Below are 16044 nucleotides of genomic sequence, written 5' to 3'. Positions count from 1 at the left end.
TGATTGTACAGGTAAGCCTCTGGCATGTCTTTACTTCTTAACGAGAGTTGGAATTTAAATGAGTGCACGTCAATATTTGAAGATCAACCACAGATTTCTGCTTCCTTTTCAGTCAGTGGGTATCATAGTCCACATACAGATGATAGGTTTATTCATAAATTAATTCATACCAACTATGTTCATACAAAGTGTAGTTTGACGGGGTTTTGTGTGTGAGCAGGGGTGTCTTTAACCAGCCTCAGTTTCATTCCTATAATGTTCTTATGAGCTTAAGTATAAAGTGAGGACAGAAGCTATGAAAAGCATCCTTCCATCTCTACCTGCCCCAGGGTGAATTCCTGGAGATGACTTGCTTTATTTTTCTGGGGTCTGCCCCAGTCTCGATAGGTGAAAAATAACCTGGCAGGTCGATCCTCTCGAGGGAATCTCTTCAAGAAGCAAAAGAGTCTAGGGTCGCCCAGGGCTCAGGTTGGCCTCGAGTCACCTTGAGGGGCTCATGTTTGCCGATTTCCACAGACTCGTCAGCATTATCCATATCTGGACCATCTTCAGCCAGAGCTTCGACATTGGCAAGTGGCCCTAAGTGAACCATGTTTGGATTAGCACCTGTGGAACCTGCCTATTAATAAATGCATAGCCTTTTTGAGGACTGTTTAATGTATTTTGTAACACACAGGGAACTGTTCATAAAAGTATACATACATGACCTCTACTATAATTACAAATGTAATTTATTCCCTAAGCTGGTTGTTCTGTTAACAGGCACATAATTCACCTCCAAGGTACCTGAAAAGCATTTGCTCCATTACCTTCATACTTACTGGACCAGTGCCAAGCACAATCTCAAGTCCTAACCCTTATTCCTAAGACTGAGCCCAAACTAGATGGTGCTATGTGAAGAAATAAGAAAAAAATGAGATATACCCAGGCCAACATAATGATTAGACTCATCTCCAACATGGAGCTCAAGAGTCAGTTCTTGACTCCATCCAACCTGACATTTTAACTACAAAAAAACATAACACAAAATCATGGTTGAAACATATGTAGAAAGTAGCAGCTTTTAAGAAGAAGAAGAAAGCAAAGGTAGGCAAAAGGTCTATAGAAGTCAAATCCAACACAGAGATAGTTTTCTTCAGAAAGGCAGCAAGTCCAGTCTAGAGCAAGTGTTGGCAAACTATTGCCCACAGCCAAATTTGCCTGCTCACTTTTGTAAATAAAGTATCGTTGCATAAGTATTGTCTGCGACTGCATTCAGCGAACAACTGCGGAGTAAAGTAGTTGAGATACAGACTATGTGGCCCAAAGAGCTGAAAATATTTGCTATCTGGACCTGTAACAGAAAGTTTGCTGACTCCTGGTTTGGAATTTCATATTGGGGGGGGGAGGGGGCGGGGAAGAAAAACAAACAAACAAACAAAAAAACAGTCATTCTTAGAGTTCCCTGAAACAACTATTTGCTCTGATTAGAAAATAAGTGGGGGAAATTGCACTGTGTCCGTATGCCCATTACAGAATAACACCTTTGCCTCTGTCTAAAAGCTCAGTCTGCCTTTTGTTGCCCTACGTCCTGAAAATAATTATTTCTTTGCCATCATTTGGGAAATTTATCTTTAGGAACTTGGAAGAAGGTTGGGAATATCTCTGAGGTTTAATTTCAAAATATGTTTAAATCTAATGCTGGGATTCTCCAAGTGGGTAGCTAGAATAACAAAGTATTCGCCTAGGGGCTTTTCAAGGGGATGTTGCTGATTGGCACTCTGTGGTGCAGGCCATGGAAGTGAACTTGAAAAACAGGCATGATTGCTTTTCCAAGTTTTCACCATAAATAATCTCTTTTTTTTTTAAAGGTTCCAGTAACTTGCCCACTAGGAAAAAATAAAAAAAGGGAAAAAAAGTAAAGTGGGACAATGACATGGTGGTTTTGCTCTAAAATAATCATGCCTAATGTCATGCTGCCATCTACAGTATTTTGATATTCTCACCCAAACACGGAAATCTGAATGAGCTCTGTAGACACGTGTCCATTGTATTGAGGGAGAAAAGTTTTGCCAGCAGAACTGTAAGGGAATGTTTTAGACCAAAGTGTTCTCTTTGGTTGTGGCCTCCTTTCTTCACCACCCAACACACCACTGGTTTTAAGTGTGTCCCATCTCCTGATCGTGCTGATATACACGCAGTGAAATTAAACAGGAAAACGAGTGTGCTGTGCCTGTCAGATGCGCATGAAGCTGTTCAGAAAGGCCATGACCCACTGTCTCTCACGTTCAGGTCAAAGCAGTCGGTCACCAACGGTGGAGTGTGGCAACGGCAGGGTGAGACCCGGAGTCCAGGAAAGCCGATTAAAAAAAAAAGAAAAGAAAAAAAAAAAAAAACGGGTAAATTCGGAGATTAAAGAATCTAAGGGGAGCGCTCATTCAGCAGCGCACACACTGAAATCAGAATGATGCTGAGAAGGTTAACGTGGCCCCTGCACGAGGATGAGGCACACATTCCAGAAATAGTCCATGTTAAAAATAAAAAAAGAAGCATCAAAGAGGATATATTAGTCTCCTAGGCTGTTGTAACCAAGCACCACAGACTGGGAGGCTTAAACAACAGAAAATCACTGTCTCACAGTCTGGAGGCTGGAAGTCCAAGATTGAGGTGTCAGCGGGGCTGATTTCTTCCGAGGACTTTCTCCTTGGCTTGTAGGTGTCCACTTCTCACTGTGTCCTCACGCGGCCTTTCCTATGTACCTGTCTGTGCCCAAATTTCTTCTTATAAGAACAACAGTCATTAGATTAGGACCCACCCCCAACGACCTCATTTAACCTTCACTATCTTTTTAAAGATCCAATTTCCGAATAAGTTACCTTTTGAGGTACTGGGGGGTTAGGTCTTCAATATCGGAATAGGGGGTGGAGGGCACAATTCAGCCCATAACAAAAACTAAGAAGTTAAGTGCTTCTGATGTTTGGACCTAAACTGAATGGAATATGATAACTAGAAAGGCATTAGGTGCCAAGAATAAAAAGAGGAGTAGGGAGGAAGGGAGAGAAGAAAGAGAGGAAAAGAAGGAGGAAGGAGAAGGAAAAGGAAAGAAAGGAAGGAAGGAAGGAAGGAAGGAAGGAAGGAAGGAAGGAAGGAAAGCGGGGAGAGAGACAGAGAGACAGAGAGAGAAATTGACTTGATGAATGACTGCAATCTGAATTGGTCCAAACAAGAGATCCTGCTTAATAATTTAAGGAAGCTATGGCTACTAGGGGGAGGAAGAAATATAAACAAGAAAAGATAGTGAAAGTTGGATGATTCCAGTCTCTAGTCCATTCATCTTTGCCTGTTATGCCCTCTTTTGTCCAATAGCATCTTGAAGCTTCAATGTCACTGTGGCTATCAGATGCTCTCAAAGAAACTAGACGCTATATTGATCCCAGAAAAAGGTGCCCCTAGAAGTGTTCTTTAAAATTTGCACTGAAGATTTAATCCAAATTGAGAAAAATAGAAAAATATGGATTTGCGAAGGTAGTAATGGCTCATTGCTGAACTGTGGTCTGCATGTCTATTGAACGGTAGAACCCTAAGTTGTTTCTCAGGCCCTGACAAGCAGCTAGGGAGGCATAGCAGACCGCTCACCCTGTAATGTTTCCACTAAAGCAACAGCCTGGAATTTCGCTGGCTGCTCCTGTACCGCACTGGTATAGGGCTGTGGCACTTACTCCCTAATTTATTTTTTCTTCTTAATAAATGGAACAACAGCTTCCCTTTATCATAATCCCTGCTATGTGTGAGGCTTGTGCTAGGTAATTTACATATACTCTCTCATTTGATAGTCACCTTCGCAAACTCTTCAACCATATAAATGCAGTAACTAGAGAGCTATTTTATACAGAAACGCTTATAAAATATGTAAGCCATATAAACCATATTTTGTAACCATTTTGTTTTATGCTTTTAGGAAAAACCTATAGGCTGCAAATCCAAGGGAAAATTGTGAACTAAACAGTTTTATGTTGTTTTTGTCTTGCAGTTTGGCAGAGTTGTTGCATTCTGGCCGCGGGGATGTTATACATCAACTCACAAGATGCTTAAGTTTCCTCCACTCATAATTCTGAAGCATAAAATGTACAAAGTCCCAGACAACACAACTTCCACACTCCCATCTCCCCAAAACAATAACTGAAGTATACCTAAGCAGCTCCACTAAGAATGACGACGATGACAACGAAGGTAGTGCTCACTTCTGGGAACGTGCGAATTACTGTATTTTACAAGCCTAATTCCGATGTCTACTGCAAATAGGAAACGCCTGCAATCGTAGAGTTCCTCTTAGTTTACAAGATGGAACCTTGGGCGTAAGCATTTTGTGGGTCAATACTGTCCTCTGGTGGTCGATTTGAAGTATTTCACAAGCAGTTGGAGAGCGTGACTATTTGAACCCTTGACAACAACGTTCCCAGTCCCCTTTTACCCATTTTGTTACTCCGCTGATCTAAGATACAGACTCTGGTACACGGGACGCTGTAGAAATCTACATGCCATCCAAAGCTTATGGATGAGATTTCTTCAGGCGTTCACTGTCTTAGACCCACGCAAGGGGGGAGGTCTGTTCTGTGCCCACTCCGCCCCCCTATTTAGAGGGTTCGGTTCTGACTTTCCCTAGTTGCGCCCCTCCCTGCAGATCAAGGAGTCCTGGGGCCAAAGGACGTGCCCGCCCAAACTCAAAAGCTTTCCTTCCTGCTACTCGCCCTCTATCTCACCTCCACCACCGGTTCCACTTCCTTGCGTCCTATTAATGAGCTAATGCTCTCATTTTTGCCTGGGGTTTTAATGAATAATAGCTGCCTCCAGCTTCCCAGATGTCATTTGCATTAGAGCAACTTCCCGAAATATCATGACACACCCCTTCCCAGCAACAATAATGAAAGGGAATTTTAAGATACAAAAACAGGCCCTTGGGATCACTTTTCTCACCCCCTTCACATATATCGTGCCTGCAAGAACCCTGGAGTATTTCCCAAAACTTAGACCTCTGCTGCCACCTGCAGGACGCTTGCCATAACAGCATGTTCTGTTGCTGCTGTTTACTTCATCAAAAATGTTACATAAAGTTTCAGTTATACAAGAAGAGTGAGTTCTAGGGATCTGCTGGACATGCCGCCTGTAGTTAACAATACAGTACTGTGCACTTGAAAATGTGCTGAGGGTAGATCTCATGCTGAGTCTTCTTACACTAAATAAAAATCTATTTAAAATGGAAAGAGAAAGTGGGAGGGAGGGAGGAAGGAAGACGGGGGTGAAAGACCAGAAAGGGGAATCGGTCTGAATCTGCAACCAAGGCAGCTACGAAAGAAGTGTCTGGCATTTCGTTTATGGTATTTCTCAAATCTTGTAGCTCATTTTATTTCCTACTCTAGCAAATAATAGAATTAAAAATTGTAACACTATATATGTATAATGTAGATAGATATAAATCATAAAAGCAATAAATGTTTTTATATATAATAAAACTAAATGGATATAAATACGTACACACACCCTACGGTCAGAACGGCTGGCACTTACTTGGTGCTTACTGCACAGCAGGCAGGGTTCTGCGTGCTTCCTCACCATTGCCATGTTCACACATTTCCTTATCTCACCACCTCTATGAAGTGGGTGCTATTATTAGCCCTATCTATTGAGAGAAGAGGAAACTGAGTTTCTGAGAAATTAACTTGTCTAAAGTTACCCAGCTAGTGAATGGCCGAGCTGGGACTTGAACCCTGTATGTCTGCCTTCAGAGTCAGCATCTTTTGCCACTGGATGAACTCCTATCATTTCGGTAAGCTGGATGATAATGAGCAAGCATGATGCTGTGAGATAAGAAAAATTAGACATAACGTCGCCCCTGCATTCATTCACAAGTATTAATGGGCTCTGAGAACGCAGAGCGTCCTGCTCACTATCACACGTGCTACTATGAAGAACAAAACAGAAAAGGGATTTAAAAAAAAAAGAAATATATGTATGATAAGTATAGCTTATGAAATATATAAGGTATACTGAGAATCAAAATAGGGTGATGCAATAGTGACTGAGAGGCTGTTTTATGTTGGGTAATCTGGAAATAGGCGATGTTAAGCTACAGTCAATCTGAAAAAAAAATTGTTTTAATCTTTATGTTCTATGGAGACAGAGCACTCCAGAAAGATGTAACAACTGGTACAAAAATTCTGAGGGGGACAAGTATCTCGACAACCTTGAAAAGCATGGACAAGATCCATTGCCCGGAATGAAGAAGGGGCAGGAGTGGACGACAGGTCTGAGAGCTGGGCATGAGAAAAGGGCTTACGCCAGGGCCCTGCAGAATGCTTTAAGCCTATTATAAAGACCGCTCTGGCTGCTCTATGGAGAAGGGTTTCTAAGGAACAGTGACTGGAAGCAGGATACTCAGTCAGAAACCACATGCAATAGTGCACCAAGATACAAAGATGCCTTTGACCGGTGGCAATGGGGACAGACAGAGCTGGAGCCATCTGTTGTGTATATTGTGTTTGTTTGTTGTGGCCGTGGAGTCTACAGGTGTAGCTGATGTTTTCAGTGTGGAAGGGGAGGGGAAAGGACAAACCGAAAATAATGCCCAGATATGGAGGGTTGCTATGTCCTAGAGAGGACAAAGTTTAAGGGTGAATGGGGGCAAAGCCAGAACCGTCCTGCGAGACCCAGATCAGGAAGCCCATTCTGTCTTTCTGATCGTTTGACTGCAGCTACTACTGCATTTCACTGAGCTCCACTGTGCTCATCTGTAAAAATGCTGGCACCATAGCTTTTCCAAGTCTATGTGGGATTTGTTGCAGTTTGAACAGAATGGCTTTAAACCCTTTCAAGCTCATAGGTGATGATGAAAATACACATTAGCTTAATTTGGATGATCTTGTGTGGAATATATATCTACCTACAATGGTATTCAACACTCAAAGGAAACATCCATAAATGAAGATGAAGCTGTATTCTGGAGTTGCAATACTCCGACCACATGACTGGCTTAAAATAAACTTTTATGTTATATAATTCTGAAGACTTTGGAGGAAAAATTTCTCCAGACTGCAGAGTATCACCTGCCTGTGGATGTACATACACTTAATGAATATCAAAGTAGACCAGAGTGAGTTCTTTTACACTTGACAATGTCATTGTCCCTTACACCGGTTCCCATCAAAGTATTGGACCACTTTGGCTCAATTCTTTCCCTCAAGTTATTTTTACAGGATTCTGTGAAGTTTGAGAATTATTGCTGGAATATCTGGGTTTCTGAAAGAAAATCCCTGGGAGTCAAAATGATTCTGGATATAGCGTATGTGAATTGGAAATAGAGATGGAAAGAAATATTTCACATTCTGGGAAAACATGCAAAATTATCAATTCTGTGGAACTAAATTGCATTTAAAAATTAGTTCCTCTTTCCACTGTCAGAGGAAGAACTTAAGTGTGGGATGGGAACATCCTTTCCCTGTTCCTTAAAACTTTTATAGAATTTCCATTTTCTAGTTTGCTCTTTCAAAATACATGGAGGACAACTTAATTGTTCATGTTACTAAAACCACTAAACCATCTATATTTAAGCAAATTGATCTAGATGTTTGATAAATCTTGTTGTACAATAAACACCATACACTTTTCGATCTATTTCTAAGATATTATCAGACTTTGGAGACAAGGAACTGTAGGTTCCCACTGCAGGGTTGATTTGGCTGGCCAGTGGTGGGCAGTATTCGGCTATTGTAGAAGATTCAAGCATTGGCTAACAGGTTGGGTTATCTACTGGATCAACATTTTTATAACCACAATAGCACATACTTATCTTGTGTTTTTATATGTGCCAAGTACGATTCCATACCCGTGTTATATCATATAATTCTCACAAGAACTTATGAGGTTGATGCTATTATCATCCTACTTTCTAGAGAAGTAAACTGAGGCACAAAAAGTTGAAATAACTTCTTTGAAGCTGAAAGATCCCAAGTGCCTGCCCCCGGAGTCCATTTTTAAATACTTGAGAACACAAATCTGTTTCTTGGCATAAAGGACACATAGCCAAAATTTCAAACAAAATTTCTAACAGCCATGTTACCTTTTAAAAAGTTTAAGAGTCCAGAATGGCCAAAATCCAGAACACTGACAACTCTAAATGTTGGCAAGGATGTGAAGCAAAAGAAACTTTCATATGTTCCTGGTGGAAATGGAAAATGGCACAGCCACTTTGGAAGAGAGTGTGGCAATTTCTTACAAAACTAAACATACTCTTACCATACGATCCAGTGATCACACTCCTTGGTATTTAACCAAAGAGTTGAAATTGTATGTCCACACAAAAACCTGCACATGGATGTTTATAGCATCTTTATTCATAATTGCTAAAACTTGGAAGTGACCAAGATGTCCTTCAGCAAGTAAATGAATAAACTGTGGTACATCCAGACAATGGGATATTATTTAAGCGCTAAAAAGAAACGAGCAATCGAGCCATGAAAAACCATGGAGGAAATGTAAATGCATATTACTATGTGGAAGAAGCCAAACTGAAAAGGCTACGTACTGCATGAGTCCAACTAACAACATGCTGGAAAAGGCAAAACTATGGAGACAATAAAAAGATTGGCCAGGGGTTGGGGAAGAGGGAGGGGTGAATAGGTGGACCCAGAGGATATCTAAGGCAATGAAACTACCCTGGATGATACTATAATTATGGATATGTGCCATTATACATTTGTAAAAACCCATAGAATGTACAACACCAAGAGTGAACCCTGAAGTGAACTATGGACTTTGGGTGATGATGATGTGTCAATGTAGGTTAATTGATTATAATACTGTAGTGGAGAGATGTTGATAAAGGAGGAAGCTATACACGTAGGGGGAAGGGGTATTTGAGAAATCTTTGTACTTTCCTATTAATTTTGCTATGAACCTAAAACTACTCTAGAAAAAAATTTTTTGAGTCTGTTCAAGAGGTGTGAATACCAATATTGATAAGCAGTTGGTAACCTTGAAATTGATCGTCAGAGTGTGACCCTCTAAGGGGCAACCTTGTTATTAAAGCGTGGTCTTTGCTCACAGCACAAAGAGGGTGGTTATTTCAGAAGCAAGATGAGCATTACAGAGGAAGGCTAAGAGGACACTGGCCCTCAGCCAATTTCACTGATCATATCACTAAGAAATAAGAATGAGTGTAACCAAAGAGAGATTGTCCTCCTCTTACGAAAACATCAGAGGTGTTTCTATGGCTTCCTAACATTGACATTGTCTTCCTAAAATTGTCATAACCTCTAACAAGACAGCAAACTATATGTTTACAACCAAAACAACTAGTTGAGAAATAAAAATAATCAGTTATTACGTCGGCCATTATATCATTGCTATTTTAACTAACCCGACTGAACGTGTCATGGCTTTGCCAAGAGGCAGACAACCTATGTTCACCTGGAAGGTAGAAAGGACTATGGTGCAAGTAAATATTTCTAAAAGATGCAGACAGTGTGTGGACTTAGTGTTCGTAGCACAGTGAAGAAATATATTCATATATGAAAAAAATTCAGGCATGTATCTAGGTTAAATTAAGAAAAGAAAAGCACCTGGAAATTTTACTATAAAATAAGCTCTGAGGGAAAAAAATTCTTCTAGGTAAGTATGAAATTAGGTTCCGTTAAGATTTTAAATCTTCAGCTGCAAGGGAATCACTTTGTGTCCCACTGTTGTGTGGGACATCACAGTATAGTATGTGACAATTTAATAGACACATGTAATTACTGTGGAAAGAACCACAGATGTCTACTAGACCAAACCCACTTTATAGATGATTGGTACAGAGGCACGAACAGAACCTGGTTTAGTCTCTCTTACAAAAAAATGAAAGAAATTATTTTTAGCAACTGAAATATAGCCAGGCCTTAGATATTAATTACACAACTTTTCAGCCAGTTCTTCCAAACCTGCCACATTTGGAGCCTTCAGAGAGTGTTAAGATACATTAATTCACTATCACGACACAGAGACATCTTAAGACCTTTGTTACCCAATACTTCTGAAGGCTGTTGGCTTCCTATCCGATCTATGAATTCTTAAATGATATTGAAAAAAAATGGCTATCATTTTGGTTGATGCCTGAAAACACGTTTACTGTTTAAAGAGACTTTGTTGAGCTTTGAATGATTAAAAGAGGGAAAGGTTAATATAGGTACCATGTGCTGCTTGAAAACACGACCATGGATTATTCTAAGAGGAGTAGACAAAGTTACTCTCTCTTCCTGTTCATTTTGAAATCATGTGCCTAAAACCAGCAGCTGGTTAAGGGCACAGAGGCACAGAGATGTTACAAGTGAAAATCTAGACAGAAAAAATTTAAAAGCCAATTTCTAACACCTATGTTCTGTTTAGAAACGTCATAAGCAAAAGTTCATAGATGGGATATAGGGAAAATAATAAATAGAACAGAAGGTAGAACTCACTAAGGTAAAACAGTTGGATTAGTCTACTATCTTGTTTGTAATATGATTGGTTCCCACTCAATATTTTTAAGTCTTTAAAAATTAAGTTGCTGCTTTTAAGTCCTCAAGTCCATTTCTAATCTACCTTTTTTCAGTTCTTGTTTGCCAGTAAATAGGCAATAGGCTACTTGGCCTCAAGGCAAAAAAAAAAAAAAAAAAGTCCATTCTTACAGAGCTGAGAAAATAGGAAAATGAAATGCCTGGAAGCAGCATCACCAGTCTGGATACCTGGGCCATCCTAACAATTAGACAGTGAATCAATGATCCTTCTGATGGGTAAAAAGAACAGGTGAACAGCTGCCCTTGCAGTAAATAACACCTCATATGGCTGTGCCGTTGTCCCTGATATCATAAAGTCTTTAAAAGACATTTTAACTTAGGTGTGTGACACTGAGTTCCAATCATAACTCAGATACAGCAATGCCCTACAATGATCCTGAAGCTTTTTCCAGAGGCATGTCTTGAAAATTATTACTTTTGCAATATAGATACACATTTCCTTGTATAATAATAATAATAATAAAATGTCAGTCTTTCAATTAGACACACAGGCTTTATATGATCCTGAATAGACTGAGTCCATCTAAAACCAGAACCTCCCTGGCCACGGACACTGAGTGCCCGCACAGAGCAGGCAGACCCACACTCGGCCATCAGGAGAAGGGCTCCACTCTCAACTCAGTCTCTTACGGGCTGTGTGTCCTTAGGCAGGTAACCACCACGCATCCTCCCCTGATGGAGAAAAGTAGGGGAAAAGTAGAGAGAAGAGAGGGATCAGGCCAGCTCAGCACGCTCCACAGCGAACATGAGGCAAACTCGAAAGGTAGACAGCACTGTACAGTGGGAGGTGGCGGTGTTGTCACAGGACAGAGTTTGGGACCAGGGCCATTGTCATTGCATGGTGAGCTGTGGCACAGGCCAGGAGGTTTGGGGCAGGTATCCCCAGATGTCCCCATGTGTGAAGTGATCCTATCCTTCTCCTTCTGGGGTTGGCCTCTGAGTGGGCGTCATTTACTCAAATGACTTTAGAACTGAATAACAGTGATTCTTCAGAATTAAGAGGTAAAAGATGCCAAGGCTCAGAAGTTTCCAGAATCCCCAGTGCCCTCAATCGTAATAGTGTGAGCTTTTATGCCTAAAAATAGTCAATACTATTGTAATAATTATGTATTACAGTTACAATAGTATTGACTATGTTGACAGGCTGCTGGTATTTGCTGGAAATTCATTTGGTACCAAATTCATTTGGCACTGGTACAAGTTCATTTGGTACCAGTGCCAGGTGGATACTGGACTGATGGGGGGGGGGTCGCACATTTTATATGTTATGTGGATATCTGACCGCTGTGCCGTACACCTGAAACTAATATAAAATAATGTTGGATGTCAACTGTATTAAAAAAACTAAAAAATTAAAAATAAGTGCGTGCCTTCCTGCGTATGATCGGGACAGACTGGCGTCTCCCAGGGTCCTCCCAACCCACGAGGCCCTGACAGAAGCAGGAGGGTCGAGAGTCGCAGCAGTAGGTACGGGAGCAGTGACGCCATTGGTGGTGTCCCGGGCCTTAACTGGTTAACGCCTTCCAGAAACTCCACCCTCAGCCTTTAAGAGGGCAGTCTGAATTCTCAGGCAGAACTTCACCTCCAGGGGTAGCTACTCACAATCCTCAGAGAGTTAACTAACTATACAATGTGAAAAGAAACGTCTTTCACAAAACAGCACTATTTTGGAAACAGAACTTATTTTGCTTAGCTTTATAAAATTCTTTCCTATAAATTACCTACTACTTTTGCCTAGACAGAGTCAGTCCTTACACACACACACACACACACACACACACACACACACACACACACACGGTCCTGCTCTCTCCTTTTTGAGATGCTCTTCCATCTCAAAAGGCTGTGGAATTCCAGAAGCTGCTAAATATATCTTGGTGTTTCTATGGAACACAAAAGTAAAACTGTTGTCTTGTTTGTTCGTTTCATTTTTTAGGTAAAAGATAGTATTCTTCAGAAAGCAGAGAGCAGGCCTTTTGGACTTTTATCTGGAATTTTCTAAGACCGTTCAGTACGTGTTTGGAACAGAGCTTTGTTCACTTTCATGCCTGCGAATCTCACACTAGAGAGTTCTAGAGCAGCCCTACCCTACGCGCAGCTGCTGCTGGTGCCAGTGCCAGGGTGCCCCGAGGTCCCTCTCACACAGCTGAATTTGGAACCTCATGAATCCACCACTTCACAGAGTACCCGACCCTTATATGTAGATGCTATTTCCTGGAATAATGGAAATGAATGGAAATTCATTTGGTAGCAGCAGCCTGACAGCTCCTCCAGTAGCAAACAAAAAATGCATTTGAGGAAGTTCTGGTGAACCAATCAAAAGGGGGCCTTTGTTTCTAAACTTGGCCGAGCCCACCTCATGCCTTATAAATGTCAATGTGTGTACGTGTGAGCGTCTGACATTACTCAGCAGCACATACCAAAGGCCAAGAATTTGGCAGAGCCAGGCTGATTAGAATTTCTAAAAATATTCCGTTTTATCAAAATCCATTCAGATGCCTTTTAGCATGTGGGTAAAATGCTAGAGCAGCAAGATGTTTAGGAAGCATAAATTCTGAGAGGCTTTCCAAAAACCCAAAAAGACACAACCTCATTGTGTAAGACGTAACCCTTCAACTTAAGTTCTTGCTCTTGGCCTATTTTTATCTCAACAGAACTTTTTTGTAAACCATGTAAGGCAATGCTCTCTCATTTATAAACATTTATGAAATGTAATCGAATTTAATTCAACAAATAGTTATTGGGAACCTGTTATACACAAGGCATTTTGCCGGGCCCCATGGGAAATGTAAGGTCAAACAAGTAATTGTCCTTATTTTGAATCTCCCTGCAATGCAGGGAGTTAAGATGTTTTCTGGCAATAAGCTGCTCTTGGGCCAGGCAAACCATGATCTATGTCTTAGAAGAGGTATAAATCAATAGCTAGGGAAGGAAGAGATTAATTTTGCCAGCAAGGATTGGCAAAGACTTCTTGAGGACAGTGGCATTTCGATCTGAGCCTTTACTAGTAGATAGAGTCAACCAGGCAGAGATGGGCGAGTGCTCTAGGCAGAAGCAGCAGCATGAGCAGAGATAGAAAGTGTAAGGCATTCGAAAAATTGTTGTGAGATCTTCAAGTTTTTCATTATCATAGCCGATAGGGTTTTCCAAAATAAGAAGACTAATGGCACCAGGATAATAACGCCCACAATCTCTGCCACCAAAAAAAATCTCACAATGGAGCAGACTCTAAACAAGAGAAAAAATATTACTTTTGCAAATGGTCAAAGCCACAAAAGTAATGATTTAAGCTGGAGGTAAGCAAGGTTTAATCCTAATTTGGCGACATGTTAAAGAACTGTCCTTTGGCTATCACATACGTGTACACACAAATGTATGTGTACGTCTATTTCACTCAAAGCACTTCACATTCATTCTTTTCCAGCAACCCAAATCCTCTTGGTCCTCGATTTTAATATAGGTATCTCCCACCCATAACACATACAAAAAAGCTGCAACTCATGGATTCAACTATGTTTCCACCGTAGAGTTTGGGGGAGTAAATCCAAGTGGTATGATATCTTGGGTGATCAGAAGTTTGGGGAACTTGCTCAGCAATTACCTTTAACTTTACCAGCAAAATGATAAAGAAGAATCACGGAGCACTTGCAAAGAGGATGGACTGCCGAGTTTTGACACTACCAGATAGAACCAGCTAAGTGGCTATTACATAGTCATTCAACAAGCACTTACTCAGTACCAATGTCTACACACCCATTGGGTGATGAAAATCCTGGCTGGAATGTAGTCAATAAGACTGAAATAAGAGCAATGCCCTTTCTTTATGAAGAAAGGCTTGGCCCATTTATTGATCGATTGGGTGAGGGAGCGAGAAAGGGATAGAAAAAATAAAGGATATATCCTAGCACAAAAGGTATCTTGAACTAAACATTAAACTAAATGTGTAAACTCAATTCCCACATTTCTAAGGCCTGAATTATAGCAACCGAAGTCAAGTAACTTCTTACTATTGGCACAGTTTTCATGAGTGTTCTCCATAATTCAAGAGGACACAAGGCAAATCCAGGCCTCTGATTTGTTACCAGTGCCTGTCGATACGCCCTGTTATCTGAGCAACAGACAGATTGTTCAACCATGCATCCCCTAAGAGCTGTGGGCCACCTCCCTTGAAGCCACATAATACCACAACCAAGCCGACCTCAGCCAACAGCACCACCTTGTGGCTAAGCTATTGCATGGTTCAACTTCCAACCTCTTCCTCATTCCATCCTCCCAGGCAGGCAGATCATGTATAGACTATGCACTCAGTTTTCCTCTTTACTTTGAGGCAGAGGAAGTACAGTGAATGATTTTCACCTCAGCAGTGTGGATCTTTGGACATATGTACTAATAAGGTCCTAAAAAGATGGAAGAGTGAGTACAACTAAGACAAAAGATGAATGAGCTGAGGTGTTCAGACCGGCCGTTCTCTTATTCCCTGACGCTTTAACAATCCAAAGACGATGGAAGACTGAATAGAGGTCAAGAAAATGACAGGGACAGGGGAGGCAGGAGCCACGATTAAGTATGAGTTGCACTGTGTCACCAGTTCAGGGGAACAAAGGGAGAAAGTCAGGTCTTAGATTTAAGGTCTAGAAAGTGAGAAGAGAATCTAATCAGAGCAAAGAGTAAAAAGGAGAAATGAGTCTGGAAAAGACTGAAAGGAAGTTGGCACCAACACAAACTCCTTCATCGTAGAGAATCGGAGGGGCTGGCAGCAGATGAGGGGAAGGAAACCCACGTGGCTGTGAGGGGCTCAGGGACTGGCACGAGAAAGAACGGTGGAGGTGGAGAAGATTGAGTTAGGAAGGAGCGGTGAGAAGAAGAGAAAAAAGGCTAAGAATAGAAATTCTTAATGGTAAAGCAACAAGAACAAAACCAACGCACCCTTGTTAGTACGTGTGTATGGCACTGTATTAAATTCTTTGCAACATTTCCTGTGAAACTCAATTCTCAGGCATGAAAATTACAAGTCAGACCTCTCCACCATAGGACACCTAAAAATAACGTCCAGGTACTGGGGTAAGTTGGTGAGTAGGCTGGAACTGTGTGGCTTGTGGATCCGGACATGCCTTTTTGATCCAGAAAGTGCAAAATCCAGCGATTCGTGCCCAGTCAAAGGAGCATGTGCTCCTGATGGGCCCCGCTCCAGGGCAGCCAAAGGCGGCCGCATGCTCGCTCCAGGTAGTCAGCCGAGAAGTGTGGCGTAGACAGTTTTTAAAGTACAACTGTCACAATCTATAAATAGGCACCTCTGATGGCCCTTTGAGCTCCAAAGACCGAGGATCAGGGCCAGCTTCCTGGACGTGCAGTCTGTGACTTTTGCCCAGGGCCCTATGCTCAGATGGATTCTGCACATAGTTTAACTCTCCACTATTGTGATCTTGAAATTCCTCACAGTGTTTTGTTCTGTTTTGTGTTTTGTTTTGTTTTGTTTTGT

At 41.3% G+C, this 16044-nt stretch overlaps 1 long non-coding RNA gene and 1 other non-coding gene across 2 annotated transcripts in view; one reads left to right on the top strand and one right to left on the bottom strand.

Annotated features, from left to right (window-relative positions):
• Positions 1 to 522: 522 nt before the first annotated feature.
• LOC105290803 overlaps positions 523 to 16044 on the bottom strand; it is a 95758-nt gene continuing 80236 nt past the window's right edge. The window contains exon 4 of the long non-coding RNA XR_002779841.1: positions 523 to 579. This is a non-coding gene — a long non-coding RNA (uncharacterized LOC105290803). The remainder of the gene's footprint in view (positions 580 to 16044) is intronic.
• Positions 2410 to 2515, top strand: LOC111738436. The gene has a single exon (XR_002779850.1). It is a non-coding gene; the product is annotated as a U6 spliceosomal RNA (small nuclear RNA).

This window comes from Pteropus vampyrus, unplaced genomic scaffold (genome assembly GCF_000151845.1).
Source record: "Pteropus vampyrus isolate Shadow unplaced genomic scaffold, Pvam_2.0 Scaffold38, whole genome shotgun sequence".
In the NCBI taxonomy this organism is placed as follows: Eukaryota; Metazoa; Chordata; class Mammalia; order Chiroptera; family Pteropodidae; genus Pteropus; species Pteropus vampyrus.
The sequence above is the reverse complement of the archived record's forward strand: the minus strand, read 5'-3'. Positions and strand labels throughout refer to the sequence as shown.